The sequence below is a fragment of the Oncorhynchus tshawytscha genome, linkage group LG09 (genome assembly GCF_018296145.1).
Source record: "Oncorhynchus tshawytscha isolate Ot180627B linkage group LG09, Otsh_v2.0, whole genome shotgun sequence".
In the NCBI taxonomy this organism is placed as follows: Eukaryota; Metazoa; Chordata; class Actinopteri; order Salmoniformes; family Salmonidae; genus Oncorhynchus; species Oncorhynchus tshawytscha.
This window is the reverse complement of record NC_056437.1, coordinates 32,193,394-32,213,393: the sequence shown is the minus strand read 5'-3', so window position 1 is coordinate 32,213,393 and position 20,000 is coordinate 32,193,394. Positions and strand designations below refer to the sequence as shown.

Below are 20,000 nucleotides of genomic sequence, written 5' to 3'. Positions count from 1 at the left end.
GGGGACGAACACCGGGGTGTGTGCGGGGAAGTGTAATTTGTGTGTTCAGGTGACTGGCTGGCTTCCTGCCGCAGTGTCTGGAAACTCAGACATAGTGCCCCCCCCGCCACACCCTGTGCCTCAGTGGTCCGTCCCCTCCACCCCCCCTACTAACCATGCAATCATACACACCTGCTGTTCCCCCCCAACTACCTGAGATAAGAGATCCGCTGGGCTGCAGCTCCACAATGCCTGACAATCAAGGGTAGAAAACAAGACGATAATTCCTTTTAATCCATCTGATTTCTGTGTCAACTCTGTCCAATCAAAATGTGCCCTCTTTAGAATAGAATGCAATCTTTTTCTTCACACACCCTTGGTCTGTCGGCGAACACTCTTTAATTTAGAATAATCTGGAACCAGGGTTTATCCACGGCTGGTCAGGGATGGAATCAATCTTTTCTGCTGCAAGAAACTGATGACCAACAGAGACCATGGAACTACATAGATATTTATGTAACAAATGCCTTGATGAATGTGGTTCGCAGTATATCACACATTTTTGCTGAGCCAGAGAATCTGAATGCTGTACAAAATGTCACACTGGTTGTTAAACGGAAATAGAAATGGATAGATGGTTGGAGTTTCACTGAATACATTTATTGTGTCAGAGGCATATTTGATCTCCTTTTTGTTAAACTACACTATCCAGGCCTCTTCCTAAATGTCTGAATGCACTAATATGTCCAATATGTCCTAATATGTCCAATTCCAATCCATATTACTAGAGATTTATATGGTTTAATTACTCTAAATCAGTGGTTCCCAACCTTTTTCGGTTAGTGTACCACCAACTGAATTTTGCTCTGCCCGGAGTACCCCTGAAGTACCCCCTCATGTGCATTTTACCAGTAAGCCTATGGTGTCATGAGTCTTCGGTTGTCACTAGTTACCACAGCCACATAGTCAAAATTGGCAATATCTACAAAAGAAATGCATGATTTCTTAATTTAAGGTTAATGTTAGGCATAAGGTGTGGTTAGGGTTAGGTTTAACATCAGATTTTAAGAAGACAAATTGTAGAAATAGGCAGGATTTAGCCATATGTATGACTGTGTCTGTGATTGTGGTAACTAGTGATTACCTGACTGTCACGCCCTGATCTGTTTCACCTGTCCTTGTGCTTGTCTCTACCCCCCCCCAGGTGTCATCCATCTTCCCCAATTATCCCCTGGGTATTTATAACTGTGTTTTCTGTCTGTCTGGGTCAGTTTGTCTTGTTTGTTCAAGTCAACCAGTGGTTTGTATCAGCACCTGCTTTTCTCCAGTTGCTCTTTTTTTGCATCCTGGTTTTGACCCTTGCCTTGCCTGGCCTGGCCTGTCCTGTCCTGGCCTGGCCAGGCCTGATGCTGAGGCTTCCCTGTGCCTTTGCCCTTACTCTGGATTACCGACCTCTGCCTTACCTGACCCTGCCTGCCGTCCTGTACCTTGGCCCCACTACTCTGGATTATCGACCCCTGACTGCCTTGACCTGTCGTTTGCCTGCCCCTGTTGCAATAAACATTGTTACTTCAACACAGTCTGCACTTGGGTCTTACCTGAAACCTGATACTAAGTCTTAGTACCCCTGGTTGGAAACCATTGCTCTATATGGCAAAATGGTAAGAGGGGATTTTGATACATGACATAACACAATGTAGAACTGCTGTTGCTGATGATCAATGGGAGAAATTACAAGACCGTATGTTTACCTCTTTAACTTGAGGACCCACCTCCACAGTGGTTCAAGATATCTCATTACATAAAGTCAAAACCAGCTTCAGACAAGAGTTCTGTCCTACTGTACCTTCTGTCTATATTTGCTTCAAAGGAATTAATTAGCATACCTCTTCTTTTTTTTACATAAATAATATAAACGCTTAAAAAATGTTTTGCTGATGTCTAATGATACACATAAAGTGCCATAAGGTATGAGGTGGTTTCTTATTTGTCAGCACTGATAGTTTTCCCCTGCTCATTTTCAATGTTTTCTTTGTTCATTTTCTTTTTGCAGAGTAAACAAACACTTCTCCATCAGAGGTCATCAACCTTCAACATATCAAAACGAGACGAGGGAGGGAGAGTTCATTGTTTGAATTGTGAATTGTCTAAATTTACAGGGATTTTACACTACATCTCAGAAACCTGCAATGTTTGAGCTATTCATTTATTTCAATGTGTCTGTCTTCAATTCTATCTTTATCCCTCGTTCTCATTTGATGCTGTAGAATCCACTAAACAGAGGAAGACAATAGAGGAAGACCAAAGATATCATTTGCAACTTGTAGTCTGGAGATGACCAAAAGTCATGTCCAGAATTTTCTTTTACTCTATTTTTGGATTCTCTTCATGCTGTAAGTACAGTATTTTAGCCTTTGAGGCTACTGTACTGCATTTCAATGCCAAGTAAATCCATCTAATTTGCACCAGTTTCTAATTGTAAAATAACTTGAAATTTCACAAAAGTTTTCTAGGGCTAGACTGTTCCCTATTGAACAGTGTTAAATGCTAAAGTCCTGAGGGTTGCTGAGATGATTTCACTGTGTAATATATTTATGTATTGACTCCTTCAGATGAGAATATGGGTTGAGAAGAGCAGGGCAGCCAGCCTGCTTTGTTAGTGTTGTGGGAGCTAGCAGCCTAGCGCTGAGTTGAAGATTTCATCAGTGGGTTTCCGATGAGTGCTAGCTGCCTCCGTGCCTGCCAGGCTTTGCCACGTGTCAGACACATCCTAATAAAACTGTCTAACTGTTTTGTGGGCACCAGCTCTGCACTCGCTGCGTCGTGTCTGACTGCTTGGTATTCATGGGGGCATGGCACTCACTCCTTTAGCTGTTGCTGGGGGCTCTGTGGCACAGACACAGACTGATTAGTTGGCATCAGCACTGTTCACTATGAACACCAAACAGGGAGTAGATAGGGAAAAAACATAATTAGTGAGTGTGTGTGTGAGGGAGAGAGAGCGAAAGGAGAGAGAGAGAGAGAGAGAGAGAGCGAGAGAGCGGGCATAGAGAGAAAATCAATTGTTTTGAAACTGCATTTCTAATGTGGGTAATTTAGCAGAAATGTGTTTTTTATAAAAGCAAGCTGCTTCGGGAAAAGCAGAAAGTAAAAAAATGAGGTCAGCTGTTAGGGTGAATTAATTTACACCTCTTTAACAGTGAGATCAGTGTTAAGGACAGGGGGAATTTGTATGAGTTTGTAATTGGATTGTCTTGGTCAAAAGTTATTTGATTTTGTATAGCGACAAACAATGTGTTTTCATTTGACATCCTATCTGAAATCTTCTCCATCTCCCTGAATTAAGATGAATTCCTGAGGGCCTTTCCTTTATTTCAAGGAAGTCGGTAATTTGACATGGAATAAGGTTTTTAAAAAGCCTTTACACATGAATGAAACATGACTGAAATAAGTGAGGGCTAGAAATTCATCAACTATGCAATGCAAAATACTTCTTTTTGTATTTTTTATTATAATATATTGTTAAACTGCTTGAACATCACCTAGTTTCCATAATAATCTTGTAGATCTTCATATATAATGTTGGTAAATAAATAAAACCAATTTAGAAAACAATATGGTAAACTGTTTACATGGATAAACAATGTTATGTGCTGAACAAACATGTATTATAATTCCATATAGTGTATAATTTATAGTGCAAACACAGTAATTCATAAAAACTGTTTATTTAAAAAAAAAATGCTTTGTCTCATACAGTTAAGATTGATGATAGCAAATGTTTCCATTAGAAGAGTAATTGAAGAGTATTGTTATTCCTAACTTCAGGTTTGCTGGGTTGTGGTTCTTAACATGTAATTGAGTCTTCAGGGAAACTTATTTCTATCAATTTAGTTTCAAATCATAAAGCAGTTACAGGGATGGTCAAATTAAAGCATGCTTTCAGATGACGTCATACAGCATTGAAAGATGAAGTTGAAGAAATATCTGTCTGCTATATAGTCAGGTCCATAATTATTGGCACAATTGATAAAGATTAGCAAAAAAGACTGTATGAAATAAATAATACAAATACTGAGCTATAATGCATGCAAAAAAAGTGAAATTATATCATTTTTATACTAATACAACAAATAATAAAATACATCTCAAAAAGATAACGACACAAACTTTTTCAAAAAATGATTTTTTTTTTAACACATTAAGAGGGATCTTAGATCATCATCTTTCCAGATCCTTGATATCCTTCATCTACCCTTATGGACTGCCCCCTTCATTTCACACCACAGGTTTTCAATGGGGTTCAAGTCCAGAGACTGAACATTTGGATTTTGTGGCCAATTAACCATTCCTTTGTGAATTTTGATGTGTGCTTGGGGTTTTTGTCTTGCTGTCGGAGGCAACCAGATTTTTGGCTGAAATGTCCTGGTACTTGGTAAAGTTCATGATGCCATTGACCTTAACAAGGGCCAACAGGACCAGTGGAAGCAAAATAGCCCCATAACAAAGATGCACCACCATATTTGACTGTATGTAATGAGGTACTTTTCTGCATATGCTTCCGATTTTCGACACCAAACCCACCACTGGTGTGCGTGGCCAAGGGTTCTATTTTCATGTCATCTGACATGGCCAAGATCTTTGGCATCGAAAAACGAAGCATATGCAGAAAAGTTCTTCATACACCTACGGTCAAATATGGTGGTGGATCTTTGATGTTATAGGACTATTTTGCTTCCACTGGTCCTGGGGCCCTAGTTAAGGTTAATGACGCCATGAACTTTACAAAGTACCAAGACATTTATTGCCTAAATAAACTAGTAATTTCATAAATAAAACAAATATATTGAATAGCTCTTGAAAATATGGGCAACCTTTTTCCCCTCCGTATCCACAATGTGCGTAAATGAGGCCCATACAGATGACTTGCCTGTAGTTTTTTCCTCCCTGGACTCTCTTTCATTCAGTTTCTTCTTCGCATCAGCAAAGAATGACTCTGTGTTTCAGAATCTCACTTTATATAGATTAGGGGCTATCACTCTTTCCCGCTGCAGAATCCTCCTCTCCCGTAACAAGTAGCCTATTTTACTCTGCGTCATTTGCAGTGGCTAGTTTTCATAAAGCGAATACCATTATGCAGTTTTGTCACAAAATTATAATTTATTTTGACACATTATGTTCGATGAAAGGGGAGCCCCTGACAATCACTTAAGATAATAAAATATAGGCTACATTACAGTAGACAAACGGAAAACAAAGACAAAAATCTTTCTTCAATATAATAATTCAGAAGGTTAAACTCATAAAACTGTCGTCAACATGGTTTTATTTTGTAGTCTTACTGTAGGCCCGCCAGGCTGGAGTAGATGTGCTCAAAGATGCCCTCTGATGGTTCGCACAAGCATTAATGGCAACAGTGGCTGACAACAAAATACTATGACGTCACACACTGTAACGTGCAGTACCGTACCGTGGCATACCGCAGTGTATCGCCATATGACGCAACTACTAAGTGAGGACCCACTGTAAGGGCGATCATACATTGTACACATAGGGATGTGAGCGAGGGCTAAATCATTAGTAAAGCTCATCAAGAAAGAAACCTACGTTTTAATTTCACTACCAACAATGATCTCTTTCGGTCCCCCTTCCTCATCCCCATTTTCTCTCTGTCTTCCCCTTCCCCCCTTTCCCCATACATCCTGATGTGTGTAACATTGATGTCAGCAGCTGTTCCATCCCGACTCCACCCTTGGCAGGCACATTGGGTTGCTACTGTAGTCGCTCGTGCCCTCCGCCAGCGTCCCAAGAGCCTAACCCGTGATTTTTCATGAAGAGAGCTCACAAGTTAGGGTCTCAGGGAGCAGGAGAAGTACAACAGGGTCCTGGCACTGAGGAGCCGCACACAGTCAGTCAGTCGGACAGGGGTGTGAGCAGCATGGCACCCTTCTCTCACTACCACCACCCCTTGGTGCCTCCCTCCTGCCCCAAAACCACCTCCACGTGTCTGTCTGGCCAGTGTCCTGTCCGGTCTGACCACTTGGGTAATGTGCTGAAAGGCTTCGTCAAACAACAGTCGCCTGCTGTGGAAGAAAAAAAGTCCCCATTTTTCCCCTCCTTCACTGCAGATAACTTATTCCTTCATTTCAGAGAGCTCGAGTAAAAGATAAGCTGAATGCTCCGCACACAAAGAAAGGCAAAGACAGATGTATCAGAACACACACACGCCACAAACACAATAAACTGTAACACCACAGAAACACGATATTAATAGCAGAGACAAAGATGAAGAAGGAGATATGAGAGAGGTCAAAGAGAGGAAAAGAGAGGAATAAGGTTCGCTGGAGACGATCAGAGTTACATTTTCCAAGTCGCAGGGCAGAGCCAGCCTCAGACAGGCGAACAAGCACTCTCTGCTCTGCGCTAACTAGCCTTTGTGCTGGCAGAGGAAAGCCCCCCCAGCCAGGCAGACAGTCTCGCCTCTTTGTCCTCTGAGCGTCGACATGCACGCGGATCATCAGTCTACATCTCCCTCTCCTCCTTGGGATGGATGGCCCCAGTGCTGACCACTGCACCGGACCCTCCAACCCGTCGCCTGCAGTGACCACTGCACCGGACCCTCCAACCCGTCGCCTGCACTGACTACTGCACCGGACCCTCCAACCCGTCGCCTGCACTGACCACTGCTGATCACCACAGCCACCGCCAGGGAGGAGAGCTGACCACCTGACGGCCCCAGTCTGAGGGCTTCCATTACGGGGGTGACCCGGAGACTCTAACCCTCCCCTCCATGGATAGCCTCAGCCATAAATTAAATAATGAGAAAATGTATCATTATGTGATGCCGCCACTCTCTTGGCTGACCAGTTTTTGCGGAAGTGGCAGGTAAAAAGCGATACTAACCAGAGTAAGATAATAACAAAAGAAACACAGAGCAGCGCATCTTCCAGAACTCGTGCTCCCCCACTCCACGCCTCTAACTGCACCCCCCTCCCCCCTTCACACACACTGCTGTCTCTACTGCTAACAGTCTCCCCCTGCTTTCACCCAATCCCCCTCGCCCCACTGCCATGGTGGCGAGCTCTGCACGGTACAGAAATAAGTTGTCACCACTACAGAGCCGAACAAGAAGCCACATTCAGTCACAGAGCTTTCCTCTCATCACAAATACAGAGTTCAGACACACACAGAGTACAGACACAGGCGGTGGTAACCAGAGCCACACAATCATATTGCCATGAAAGAAACCAAACTGCCCTGTCATGAATCTTAACAAAGCACCGCAACCAAAACATTTACATGTCATTTTCACCCCTTGTTCACCCTATACAAACCCTCCTCACCCCTCCCCCTCCCAACTCCTCCCACTAATAGTTAGATAGATGCCTTTCTCAGGGGAACACGGAGCAAAGCGGACGTTTCCGGAAACGCGAGTGTTCTTTCTCGCGCCTCGCCTCACACACTCCTCCGTGTCTCTGCCGACTACGCCTCTGTCATCTATCTTTAAGCGAGGGATGAGGGGGAAAAGGAGAGAAAAAGTAGCAGGGAAAAAAGAAAAACAGAAAGGGAGATGCTGAGGAGTCCGGGGCTTAGCCAGACGCAGGTCAGTGAGGTGGGACACCTCTCCTCCCCCTCCTCCACCCCCTCCCCCTTCTCCCCTCCCCTCACCACTTGCATCATCAGCTCCATCTCACCTCCCCCCTTAGGCTCCAGGACCACCAGTCGTGTCGTGACAGTGATCTACCCTGTTTTTTCCCACGTAGGTCCAACACCAACACCACAGTGACAACAGGGCCATCAAAAGAAAATGGTGATGCCAAAACATTTTGTCTCCCAAAACACTGCCCACATGCTATTCCCATCACCCCCTCCTCCCCATCCCCAGGTCTCTACCTGTCTGCTCGTCTCTGTGACTCCCGTCTGTGGCTGCTCACTCGCCCAGAGTGGTACTACGCTACGGCAGTGGGAGTCTGCAGCTATAGCCCTCCCTCTCTCTCTCTCTCTTTCTCTCTCTCTCACTCCCATACAACCTCGGCTGGCGCACACATTCCACCTGTGCTGATGATCAATTCCAACGCCTGGCTGGTTGGCCAAGGAGCAGGATGCTCTAAAGTGGCTCATGCTGTCACACAACAGACACACAACACAAGGCATAGTGACATATAACACAGAGTACGGACGCCATCACAGACATGTTAACACAAAACTCAGACACAGTCGTCGACAAAACAGTAGTACACAGACAAATTGACAAGGACAACAGACCCAAAACTCCAAGAGATACTGTCACAGTCCCCCATTACACAAGATACAGACACCGACACACAATGACAGGGTCACCTAACACTGAAAACTGACACTGCCATAATATTATGACCTAATCGCTGAAGCGTGCACACCGTCAGATGACAGTCTGACAGGACTGTATTTCATCAGTCAGACCATACAAAGTATACCATAATAGCTTTATAAAAATATTCAATAGATTCTCAATTAACAGCACACACCTATAGAGATGCTGAATGACACACAAGCAGAGAAAAATCACAGAAATCACAGGACATGATTGTTTGTTCTCTGCTTGGATAGGTTTTGGACAGAAGTGGCTATCTGTTTCTCTCTTTCTAGAAGCCCGTCTATCTATGCCCTTAAGACTCCACACCACATCCACACTACAGTGCTGCAGTTAATAAAGGAGGACCTTTAGCAAAACCATTCCGTCATACTGTAGACGCCCTGCTGAATACTGATTAGTTAGAGACATATAGTCTCACATAGGCTATCTGTACGTCTTTGTTCTGCACACTCCAACAGCGTTCAAGCTTCACTGTCCTTCCCATCCAAAACAATAAAATGATATGAGACATCAAATGGAACGAAGTCATAAGACAGAGCAAAACAAAGGAACAGACAATGTGGTTTTTTTTCTCTATCTGAATGAGATCTGCCCTTGGCGGCTCATCCTAAACTCAGAGCCCCCGATCTATCAACCTCAACACCCTGGATGGATTAGGGTTGTGACTCCGTACGACAAAGAGGGGAAAGGTAAAGGGGGCCTGCAAATATCATCATTGATTGGTTATTTGCTTTTATTCAAAACTGCGAAACCCCCACATCATGGCTTTGCTGCAATGCAGAGATCCTTCAGAAAAATCACTCTGTTGCTTCACACACAGGCATCTGTATTTGAGCTCAGAACAAGGTCAAGACTAAGAACGTCAACAGTTTTAAAAAATATGGTATATTACATTATCTTCCTTCTGTAGCCAACTTCACTACCATGGCAAGGTTGAAGTCTATATGCGAGTGGGTAAGGGTTAGTCCATTGGCTCATAGCAGGCCTGGTGATGGCAATGGTGATGCTGGGGGTAGGGGTGTATGAGAGAGGGGAGAGAGAACAACGGGTGGGAGGAAGAAGGGGAGAGAGAATGAGGGGAGGAAGGGAGAGGGGAGAGAGGACTGGTGATCAATCAGCTTCATTACAGCCGTGTCACTGTAAAGTCTGGAACTACCGCTGCCCCGCCTCGCAACACACACACACACACACACCACCGTGCTTCCTTAGACGCTCCAATCAGCGAAGAGCTAACCCCCCTCCAACACACACACGGCTAGACATCACGCTTTGACCCTCCTCTCCTTCCCCCTCCTCCTATTCCCTCTCCTCCCGTTTCCCCATATCCTCTCCATTCTTCTAGTCTAGACTGTATAGCGAATCTTGGAATACCACGGTTGGTCATTTTTTAACTGGCTGAGGAAACGTGTACAATGTCATAAACATGAATGACCCTGGGTTGTCTTTAATAAGTCAAAGTACAAATCAAAAAGATGAAGAAATGTGAGTAGCAGGCTGGTACAATAAATACAACTCCTCAAGCCTCTATGATGCAGCACTGATATAAAAGAGAATGTTGTCATGACAGGAGTACAATGATTTACACCACAGAAATAACCAGACTGTTCTATGTCTCAAAGAACCCCAAAAAGAACTTGCAGCGGAAGGCAGTACAGACAATGACTTTGAGAACCATTATGCACTATCAAAACGCTATGACACCACCCATTTTACAATAAGTCTGAAATCAGATGACAGTGTCTTACGACACGCGTCAATCACAAAGGTTTCCAGGCAGGAAGGCAGGAAGACACAGACAGACAGACAGACAGACAGACAGACAGACAGACAGACAGACAGACAGACAGACAGACAGACAGACAGACAGACAGACAGACAGACAGACAGACAGACAGACAGACAGACAGACAGACAGACAGACAGACAGACAGGCAGGCAGGCAGGCAGGCAGGCAGGCGGCACCAGTGGTGGCAAACAGGGAATGTGAGTAGCACAGTGGGGGCGGGAGAGGCCTGCGATTGAGATGCACTGTGCCTCCCTAGCCTTTCCCTCATCTCATCAGCCAGCGGGACATTAATGACGATCATGTCTTGTCACACTAGCTGACTGGCAGTCGAGGCGGCCTGGCTGGTGGGGCCCATCAGAGGACCCTGCCCTTGCCCCTGCTCTTCTCGATCAATACAATTGATCTGCCCCAGGGGTCAAGGGGCAAGAGCATATTGATAGGGGAGAGTGGCTGACGCAGCAGCAGGTCGAGGAGAGAAGAGGAGGATGAGAGGATAGGAGGGGGGGGGCTGAATGAATCCAGACAGATCAATGACACACCCGTCTGCCATGGATGTGTTATGGTTATTCATTTGCCATTAAACGAACCACATTAAGGGGATATCTCGTCTTAAGGAAAAATACTAGCAGCCATGCAGAGACCTCACCAAATCACAGTCTGCTACAGCCATATGAAGTGGGGAATTTGTAGAGAATTAGTAGCTAAATGTCTGGCCAGTGACACCAGTGGCAGGATTTAGTCCCTCATGTTTTTATTTTCTATCAACGTCTCTGGTGTTAACTGAGGGCAGAACCAGCAGACCAATGGCCTTGTTGAAAGGACCCTCACTCAGATAAAAGCATGAATTAATTGAATGTGCTTATGTGTGTGCGTGCATGGTTATTATGTCCAACAATAGACTTACTGAAAATACTCAAGATACACTTCTCTTAATAGGGTTGATTTTTTTACACATGCGTAGTGGCTAAAAAATATTCCACAACGATGACATCAAGAGCCATTGCTTTACTAATTACTTTTTTTTTTACATTACTTTTGCTAATGCAGCTGGACCTGGCTTAAGCTAAGAGAGATCTGATATTCACACATTTCATTCCTGTGTACAGATGACATAAAATTGAGGGTCCTCGCTATCTCAGTTCCTTGGGATGTCCCTACCACATTGAAGTTTACATTTAAAATCATTAAGGTAAGGATTAGAGCTAAGGTTAGGGTTAAGGTTAGGGCTTAGGGTAGGGACATCCCAAGGATCCCGGGATAGCACAGCAACAACCTTCAATTGATAAAGTATGTGGCAAGAAATAAAGATAACTTGTTTTGATGGTAAGTTGCATTTCATTAGAAGACAATTACATGCCTCCTCCCTAATATAATTTGCTTGGAAAACATTTAATCTTTACAATTTTGCCTGGCATAACACAAATTAAGTAAATAAATGTTGCTAGCATGACCTAGGATGCAGGATAAATCCTTAATACAATGAAATCAGTCCAAGGATCTTGGAGCAACAGGCTTGTTGCAGAGCTCTCTCAGTCAGTGTGCTGTTCTGTTATTAAGGAGGCCTTGGTTGGTGCAGTGAAAGAATAATCTCTCTTTCTCCAAGTCTCTCCTCTCCTATCTAATCCCATGATTTATTTGTCCAACCTCACATAAATGGAGGCGCAGCTGGAACCAATGACTCCTACCCTGCTTGGCCTGGCTGCTGAGCCAGCTGGACTAGGGAGTGCTGAGACAGCAGAATTCTCCAGGACCACGTCCTCTTCGCCTCGGCCCCACTAGTTAGATACATCTGGACGACCCATTCAGTTCAGAGGTGAGGAAAGATGGAGAAAAACTGAACTCTTAAAATAAACTCTGGGCTCCGGCCCAACGCAGCTTGGCTCCTCTAGTCTGTTTAATAACTGTGTGTGGAGGGTTGAGGAGGAACAGTATGAAGCCAACCAAGGCTTTTGAGTACCTGGCTGTAATTTGGAAAGCGTATGTGTATAGGACATACTACAACATAATTATATTTGTTTCTGAAAAACTCAAGTGAAAAGTGAGAAGATAGATCAACAATGTGTCTATAAATTGGGATTGGAATTAAGACATACAGTATTTCACGTTAGGCCTCTTCCAAAAATTCAGACATGGTTAATTGAACGTTCTCCACATCATTCAGAACATGAACCTAGATCCTTTCACTCAGTCTGAGCCCCAGAGGGCTAGACTGACTGAAGTGCAACACTATAGTGGTTGACTGGACAGAGCAGAGCAGTCACCACACAGAGATCCCACCCCAGCAGGAGAGTCAGCTAGGAGGCCCCATGCAGATAAAAGGCCCTTCGTCTTGGGGTTTCAGGGTTTTAGCAGGATCAAGCTAAACAACACACTGTCAACCTGTTGGCATTGTGAGTCGTCCGGGGCTGAGGGGGGTCGTTGAGCCTACATGGAGAGGCCTCTCACGCTCTTCCATTGAACACCCATTAATATCACTCTACATTTGTTTGGCCCCTAATTGATAGCTGCTAAGTCCCTTTCACTGGGCAGCCTGTGTTGATAAGAGGCTCCATCAGCTGAGAGGCTCTCGGAGGACCTATAGGCTAGCTGTTGAGATACTGTTGCAGGGTCCTTAGCTTAGTGATGAGCTTTTTGGGCACTAGGGTGTTGAACGCTGAGCAGTAGTCAATGAACAGCATTCTCACATAGGTGTTCCTTTTGTCCAGGTGGAAAAGGGCGGTGTGAAGTGCGATTGAGATTGCATCATCTGTGGATCTGTTGGGGCGGTATGCGAATTGGAATGGGTCTATGGTATCCGGGATGATGCTGTTGAAGTGAGTCATGACCAGCCTTTCAAAGCACTTCATGGCTACCAACGTGAGTGCTACGGGCGGTAATAATTTAGGCAGGTTACCTTCGCTTTCTTAGGCACAGGGACTCTGGTGGTCTGCTTGAAACATGTAGGTATTACTGACTCGGTCAGGGAGAGGTTGAAAATGTCAGTGAAGACACCTACCAGTTGGTCCACGCATGCTTTGAGTACACATCCTGGTAATCCGTCTGGCCCCACAGCTTTGTGAATGTTGACCTTTTAAAGGTCTTGCTCACATTGGCTACCGAGAGCGTTATCACACAGTCGTCCAGAACAGCTGGTGCTCTCATGCATGCTTCAGTGTTGCTTGCCTCGAAGCGAGCATAAAATGTATTTAGCTCGTCTGGTCGGCTCACATCACTGGGCAGCTCATGACTGGGTTTCTCTTTGTAGTCCATAATAGTTTTCAAGTCCTGCCACATCCGACGAGCGCCAGAGCCGGTGTAGTAGGATTCAATCTTAATCCTGTATTGACGCTTTTCCTGTTTGATGGTTCGTCTGAGGGCGTAGCGGGATTTCTTATAAGCGCCGGATTAGTGTCCCGCTTTCAGTACATTTCTAATTCAGTATGAAATGTACTGTAGACTAAGAAAATGGATCCACATATGCATTTTGTTCTGCTTTGTGGTGATCCGACTCATTTTACAAGCTGTGAACGACTGCCAGAAAGAAAGAGAGAGCCAGAATCAGAGCCCTGATCTTAGTAGACAGACCTTCCAAGGCTGGGGCAGGTTTAAACCACAGACCAGACCACATATCACTACTCCTCCCCATCGTCATTGTAGAGGACAAGGGCCCATAGATTATAACTAAGTCTCAGTGCATGGAAACATATAAACATACAGACTGTTCCCTCCCATGCTGAATAGTTTAAACATTACAGCAGTCTGTCTGTCTGCTGAAGCAGTTTGGGGAATGGCCTTGGTTCCAGGCAGGTAGTTAGGTGGGATAATCAAGCCACTAAACCCCTTGAGAAAGGCACTTAACCTGGTTGAACCTGGGAACTATATTCTGCAGTGCAAATGGATATGTAATAAAAGCTGTGGGCGATGTCAGTTGTTTTCTGGAACAAAAGCATCTGCTAAACAGAGAATCTCAGATTTATTATGATTATTACATTTCATACTTGATGTTTATGTCCAACCATCTGGGCCTCAAAGTGTGGCTGGGATTCGCCACTCAGCTCACAGGAGATTGGTTGTGATAATGTCAACCCACATGAACATATACTTACTATAGAATTCTGTAGTATACTGTAAAATACTATACTACACTGTAGCATCCCTCGATCATGTGTAGTAATTACTATAGAACACTGTAGTATACTGTAGAATACTACAGTTAATACTACAGTATACTACAGTCTGCAAAGAACACTACAGTAATGTCTGAAATAAGTTGTTTTACTATAGTAATACTACAGTATTTAATTTGCATATACCCCCCATATCCCAATTTGTGCCGCCCATAAGTGAAAAACCTACATGCCAAGTATAGACCATATTTTGTTCCCTACAGGTTATAGAAAAGAGCAGAAGCTCTGAACTATCCATTCCGACCGCAGTCTTAGAGGTTATGGACAATTTGCTCTTTTAGAATTTGTCCAGTAGGTTCCCTCAAGGAGAAAGCCCCCACTTATATGTCAAAGATAATAAAACAAAAACACTATAGTAAATAATACCGTTACCTATACTACAGTCTGCAAAAACACTACAGTAATTATTATAGTATATGCTACAGTTTTTTTACTATAGTAATACTACAATTATTGTATGCTACAATTATATCTGCAAAACACTATATTAAATACTACAGTATACTACAGTCCACAAAACACTACAGCTGTGTTCAAATACCCATACTAACATACTTACTATACTATACTACATACTATACCACATACTATATACTGTACTATTATTTAATTTTATTATACTGTAAATGAACAGTCTCCTTTCAGTTGAGTGCACTAGTGCTTTGCCTGTCTACCGGAAGTTGATGCTGTTGCTATACAACTTCTTGCTAGTTTGTTAGCATAGGTAACAAATTACTAGCCAGACATCTTACGACTTATTTGACAGTGTCCATTGAGAACGCACAATGACTATACCACTTAGCTAAGCTAAGAATGATGTGAATAATCAAGTCAATAAACATTGGGTAGTTAGTTAGATGGCATATAGTTAATACTGGCAAGTTGGACGTACAAGTAGCCAACTAACGTTAGAACAGTAGCTAGCTAACAAACCGGTTGTCACACCCTGACCTTAGAGATCCTTATTTATTCTCGATGTTTGGTTAGGTCAGGGTGTGACTCGGGTGGGAGAATCTGTTTTCTATTTCTTTGTTGTTTTTGCTGTCTCTGATTGGGGATCGTTGTCTCTGATTGGGGATCATATATAAGTTATCATTTTCCGTTTTGGTTTTGTGGGGTGTTGTTTTCCATTTAGTATCTGTGCCTGACGGAACTGTTCACTTTCGTTTTTGTATTCGTTATTTTTGTTTGAGTGATTCTTGACAATAAAGATCATGAACACTTTCCACACTGCTCTTTGGTCCACTCTTCCTTGCGACGACGAGCGTTACACCGGTACATAAAAGCAACTGCTGTAATGATATGTGGTTCATAAGGCTAGCGTAGCTAACAAATTGTCAGACAACATAACGTAACTTATTTGAAAAGGCATTACTTTATTACAGTGCTGAACATTTTCTTAACAATTGTCATAATTAGTTAAAGCAATGAGTTTGGATCTGCTCATCGGACTTCGGCTGCATTTTCTTCAAATCTGAAAATGTTGTGAAGCCATGCCCATTTTCTGAAGAATTGCATTATGGGCCCCAAAAGCTCAGAAATAGTTTCCACTGCTTGTATACTTCATATTTTGGCGAATTCAGTACGACATTCGGGATCTTTTGGCATACTAAGTATACTATGACCAATAAGCATAGTACATACTCAATTTATGTCACAAATAGTACAGATAGTGCTATAGTAAACTATAGTATATTGACCTAAAATATTTTACTGAGTTACAATTCACAAGGAAATCAGTCAATTGAAATAAATTCATTGGGCCCTAATCTATGGATTTCACATGACTGGTAATACATATATGCATCTGTTGGTCACAGAAACCTTTATAAAACAGGTAGGGGAGTGGATCATAAAACCAGTCAGTATTTGGTGTGACCACCATTTGACTCATGCTGTGCGACACATCTCCTTCGCATAGAGTTGATCAGGCTGTTGATTGTGGCCTGTGGAATGTTGTCCCACTACTCTTCAATTGCTGTGCAAGGTTGCTCGATATTGGCGGGAACTGTAACACGCTGTCGTACACGGCGATCCAGCCTTTCCCAAACATGCTCAATGGGTGACATGTCTGGTGAGTATGCAGGCCATGGAAAAACTGGGACATTTTCAGCTTCCAGGAATTGTATACAGATCCTTGCGACATGGGGCCGTCCATTATCATGCTGAAACATGAGGTGATGGTGGTGGATGAGTGGCACGAAAATGGCCTCAGGATCTTGTCACGGTATCTGTGTGTATTCAAATAGATTTAGTCCATCCACACCAGACGCAATCAGGACACGCAAGTTGAAATAGCTAAATTAACTCTGAACCAACTATATTAATTTGGGGACAGATCAAAACACATTAAACATTCATGGACATTCAGCTAGCTAGCTTGCTGTTGCGATCTAATTTGTCCTGGGATATAGACATTGGTTTGTTATATTACCTGAAAAGCACCACGTCCTTTTTTCTTGTTGAATTTTTACCCATTTTGAGTCACCAAAATTGTGTGTTCTCTACTCCGATAATTCATCCACAGATAAGAGGAAACCTAGTTAGTTTCTAGTAATCTCTCCTCCTTCAGTCTTCTTCTGACTTTATATAGCGGTTGGCAACCAACTTTAAGGTGCATTACCGCCACCAACTGGACTGTGTGAACCTCAGATCATCTTTCAATCCCCCACGTGGGTACAGAATATACTGTACTCCTAAAAACCAATGAGGAGATGGGAGAGTCAAGACTTGCAGCGCATCAAGCATCAAAAATAGAACCAAGGTCTATTTTAGCGCCTGGCTACGCAGACGCTCAAGCAGTTTGGATTAAATTATTGAATAACATGTATGTGTACATTTATGTTGAAACACTTGCGCACGCAACGTGGGTGGTGTGGTCAGCATCTTATGGTAGAGAAATTAACATTAAATTCTCTGGCAGCATCTATGGTGGACATTCCTGCAGTCAGCTTGTCATTTGCACGCTCCCTCAAAACTTGAGACATCTGTGGCCTTGTGTTGTGTGACAAAACTGCAGATTTTAGAGTGGCCTTTATTGTCCCCAGCACAAGGTCCATCTGTGTGATGATCATGCTGTTTAATCAGCTTCTTGATATGCCACACTTGTCAGGTGGGTGGATTATCTTGGCAAAGGATAAATGCTCACTAACAGGGATGTAAACAAATGAGTGCACAACATTTTAGAGAAATAAGCTTTTGTGCATATGGAAAATGTCTGGAATATTTTATTTCAGATCATAAAACATGGAACCAACACTTTACATGTTGCATTTATATTTTTGTTCCGTGTATTTTTTCATGTGGGAAGGCCCTGGCCTGCACTGGAGTCGCCTTGACTGACTCAGGGAGCAATATGAAACCAGGGGAAACTGGTTGTGTGAAATAGGTTCCACCACAAAATTATGTCTTGGTGAGAAATTGAAATTGACCTTTAGCAATAACAGAATAGCTTGACAGTATTAGGATGTAAAACGTAACAGATTCCCTTGCTGCGAACTCCATCACCAGCAGTAAATGTTGAATTATTGTTTTAACAGAATACAAATTATATTAGATCTATTACATAATGGCCTTACAAAAAACACATCCACACGATAGCAAGACACTATAATTCATTTTCAAAAGCATGAAGAATCGTGCATTCACTGTATTCCCTCTGCAGATAAATCAGTAATTCCTTTAATATGCTATATATTCATGGATAGTGAAAGAACAATTTTAAAAATCCTTTGTTTGCTGTGTGCTTTTTTTGTGGGAGATACTTTACAGTGGATGTCTAACATTACAGATCCCCTGTGTGATTGATGCAGTGTGGTCATTCCTCCCTCCCTACCAGAGTGGATGACAACCACTCTAAAAATACACAACTTTTCAACCTAACACTAACTGAAGGTTGTTTGCCCCTAAAGGCAGACTGACCGTGGGTCTACTGGCATGAAAGGTCAATTAGAAGCCTGTGTAGGGAAAGGAAAGTCTATGACACGATACCCATTGTCACCTCACAAAACACTCCAACAATTCATTCTAATGAGAGCATACAGATAAAACAAAGCGAATCTAATTGTGGATCATCATGAGACTTGATATTTGTGTTTTCTTCAAACAGCTGCACATTTAAAATAAGAAACAGACATAACTCTCTTTTCTCATTATGTAATATATTTAGGTAATTTACTTCCTATATTTATCATCTTTTATCATGCACACTTAAAATTAAAATAGTGCACAGAGAAAAAACATTGACGGTGAGATTTTGACATCATGGCCCTCAAAAACAGTTGGCTAATGTAAACCAAGCCACGCAGTGCTTTGAAAGACATGATGAGGGTCATCTCTTTGCTTGATGTCATGAGTGTGCTCCAAGGAAAGCTAGAAGGTTGTACAGTTAACTCCCAGGGTGTCATTCTAAACCATACAACCTACTACCTCAACCCGGATGCACACATTTTCAGTAGGCCTTCTTCTTGTCTTGTCCTCTACTTCCAAACCAAGAACAGTAGTATCTTCTGAATTGTACTGTAGTCTCCTTTTCCATTCTGGAGGATAAGGTTGCTTCCATTAACATCAACAGTTTGGAATATGCTATTAAATAAAACTGAAACATTATGGTTCATGCTTTGTTAGAATAATCAAAATGTTCTATTCTGCCTGGAACTCCTTAACACCACACAGGACACCAAATATCTATTACCGCAGGATTAGTCATTTTATAAATAAAGGACATCAAAGAGACAAAAGTTACCATTCAAAAAATATGTTGTTCACACCACAATGACAGAGACCCACAGAGGCGAGCTTGTGATGTCAGATTTGCCACAAGATCGGATCTACGGGTTTTTGCCAAGTGGTTAGTTGGAAAGTATCAAAATAATATGTTAAATTACACAGAAAAATACAACGTTACCCTATGCCACAAACCTGGGCCAAGCTGTGTCCAAAGATGTTACTTTATGTATGAGTCTACTGTACCATGCATGCAACAAGCCGTCAAATCAAAATAATGTTGTCGATAGGTTGATGTCCACCAAAACCTCTGGTATGTCATCCTTACACTATCCTACTCAACAATAAAGTGAGGACAATAAACGCCCTCAATCACTAAGTGGATAAATTCAGATAAATGTGTTGAATCGTATATATAAGCATTGAATCTGAAGTGTTTTGAGCAGAGCAGAGAGCTGTTGGCTACAACACAGGAATTAAGCTGGAACAGCACAATGGAAAGGACCAGAAAAGACAGCGAGGACGAATCTCCCAGAAACGATCTGAAAACATACTGTACCTGTCTAAACTAAGTAAGATCAAAATGAATATAGCTACAAAACCGAAATAACATACATTATATATTGATTGAATGTACAGATGAGACGGCAAAGATAAAGAATGACTCCACAGATTCTCGTCTGGCCTATAGACATGTCACAGAGGCCATGTTGAGGAGGGGAACACAACACAATGTCTGTGCCACATCCAAGGCCCACAGTTAAAGAAACTGCTGTTGGATATTTTGGTAAATCAGGATACACATAACACAATGTATTGTAGAGGGTAACTTCTTTCTGAAGGTAACTTACCTTGTTGTTTGTGTGCCTTACAGGGTATGGAGTAATCTCACTCTCTTCCTATCTGAAAACACAAAAGAAAATTACAACATTAATAGGCTTGAACAATACCGGCAGTTTCACACCGTACTGCACGGCCTCGTGGTTCC

General features: G+C 42.7%; 1 long non-coding RNA gene and 1 other non-coding gene across 5 annotated transcripts in view; one reads left to right on the top strand and one right to left on the bottom strand.

The window, feature by feature from the left end:
* The window catches only part of LOC112257816, a 79,571-nt gene that overhangs the window by 2,473 nt on the left and 57,098 nt on the right, over window positions 1–20,000 (bottom strand). For 2 of the 4 annotated variants that reach the window (XR_006084083.1, XR_002954645.2), the window contains exons 2-3: window positions 19,864–19,915; window positions 1–231 (exon numbers count right to left, since the gene is read on the bottom strand). The exon at window positions 1–231 is cut by the window's left edge and continues 1,036 nt beyond it. This is a non-coding gene — a long non-coding RNA (uncharacterized LOC112257816). The remainder of the gene's footprint in view (window positions 232–19,863; window positions 19,916–20,000) is intronic. The other 2 variants (XR_002954646.2, XR_006084082.1) reach the window with 1 other exon arrangement.
* LOC112259531 lies at window positions 14,551–14,605 on the top strand. The gene has a single exon (XR_002954880.1). It is a non-coding gene; the product is annotated as a U7 small nuclear RNA (small nuclear RNA).